The sequence below is a fragment of the Babylonia areolata genome, chromosome 26, assembly GCF_041734735.1.
Source record: "Babylonia areolata isolate BAREFJ2019XMU chromosome 26, ASM4173473v1, whole genome shotgun sequence".
In the NCBI taxonomy this organism is placed as follows: domain Eukaryota; kingdom Metazoa; phylum Mollusca; class Gastropoda; order Neogastropoda; family Buccinidae; genus Babylonia; species Babylonia areolata.
The window spans coordinates 12,745,514-12,747,892 of NC_134901.1; positions in this window are offsets into that span (position 1 = coordinate 12,745,514).

The window sequence follows — 2,379 nt, forward strand, 5'->3', positions numbered from 1 at the left end:
GAAATGCCTGATTTTCAAAACGCATGTGATTGGTTTACGCAGGGAGAGGCGTGAAATGGCACACACACACACACACACACACACACACACACACACACACACACACACACACACACACACACACACACCACACCACAACACACACACACACACACACACACACACCACACACACACACACACACACACACACACACACACACACACACACACACAAACACACACACACACACACACCCACAACACACACACAAACACACCACACCACAACACACACACACACACACACACCACACACACACACACACCACACACACACACACACACACACACACACACACACACACACACACACACACACACACACACACATACAGAGAGAACTCAAGACTCCAAACCCAAAACGTGGAGCGGAGTAGAATTTTGTTTACTGTCCCGTCACACATACTGATGATTGTAGACATTATGTTGATATTTCAATTTTCACATTTGAATTGAATCAAAAGGTTAGGGGAGGATGAGGGGGGGGGGTGAATGTTGAGTTGTGGAAAAACTGGGTAGAAAGAGGGTGAAATCTAAGATGAATATTTGAAATAAATATTTAAGTACAATGAAAGAAAATTACTTAATAGATTCCGTAACAGGGAATTAAAAGAAAATGAAAACTAAAAAAACAACTGATAACTCACGTTTTTGTATTCAAGGATTAAGGTTTTAATCACGGCCTGTTCTTCCAGTCTGTCTTTGAGAGAGAGAGGGGGGTGGAGGGGAGGGGACGGGGGCATTGAAGGAAGGAGAGAGAGGAAAGTAGAGAGGGGGTAGGGGGGCAAAGGGAAGTTTATATATATATAAATATATATATAAGTCCTCACTAGTTTCAAGGACGGAAATTAACGCCGTTTGTGTTTCCGCACGTCACCACTTCTCTCTTTATCCCACTCTGTAATTCTGCAGTATCCCACTCTGTAGTTCTGCAGTATCCCACTCTGTAGTTCTGCTGTATCCCACTCTGTAGTTCTGCAATATCCCACACTGTAGTTCTGCAATATCCCACTCTGTAGTTCTGCAGTATCCCACTCTGTAGTTCTGCAATATCTCACTCTGTAGTTCTGCAATATCTCACTCTGTAGTTCTGCAATATCCCACACTGTAGTTCTGCAATATTCCACTCTGTAGTTCTGCAATATCCCACACTGTAGTTCTGCAATATCCCACTCTGTAGTTCTGCAGTATCCCACTCTGTAGTTCTGCAATATCCCACTCTGTGGTTCTGCAATATCCCACTCTGTAGTTCTGCAATATCCCACTCTGTAGTTCTGCAATACCCCATTCTGTAGTTCTGCAATATCCCATTCTGTAGGTCTGCAATATTCCATTCTGTAGGTCTGCAATATCCCATTCTGTAGTTCTGCACTATCCCACTCTGTAGTTCTGCAATATCCCACTCTGTAGTTCTGCAATATCTCACTCTGCAGTTCTGCAGTATCCCACTCTGTAGTTCTGCACTATCCCACACTGTAGTGCTGCAGTATCCCACTCTGTAGTTCTGTAATATCCCATTCTGTAGTTCTGCAATATCCCAGTCTTTGTTTCTGCAGTATCCCACTCTGTAGTTCTGCACTATCCCATTCTGTAGTTCTGCAGTATCCCACTCTGTAGTTCTGCAGTATCCCACTCTGTAGTTCTGCAGTATCCCACTCTGTAGTTCTGTAATATCCCATTCTGTAGTTCTGCAATATCCCAGTCTTTGTTTCTGCAGTATCCCACTCTGTAGTTCTGCTGTATCCCACTCTGTGGTTCTGCTGTATCCCACTCTGTGGTTCTGCAATATCCCACTCTGTAGTTCTGCAATATCCCACTCTGTAGTTCTGCAATATCCCACTCTGCAGTTCTGCAGTATCCCACTCTGCAGTTCTGCAGTATCCCACTCTGCAGTTCTGCAGTATCCCACTCTATAGTTCTGCACTATCCCACACTGTAGTTCTGCAGTATCCCACTCTGTAGTTCTGCACTATCCCATTCTGTAGTTCTGCAGTATCCCACTCTGTAGTTCTGCAGTATCCCACTCTGTAGTTCTGTAATATCCCATTCTGTAGTTCTGCAATATCCCAGTCTTTGTTTCTGCAGTATCCCACTCTGTAGTTCTGCTGTATCCCACTCTGTGGTTCTGCTGTATCCCACTCTGTGGTTCTGCTGTATCCCACTCTGTAGTTCTGCAACATCCCACTGCAACATCCCACTCCGTAGTTCTGCAACATCCCACTGCAACATCCCACTCCGTAGTTTTGCAACATCCCACTGCAACATCCCACTGCAACATCCCACTGCAACATCCCACTGCAACATCCCACTGCAACATCCCACTGCAACATCCCACTGC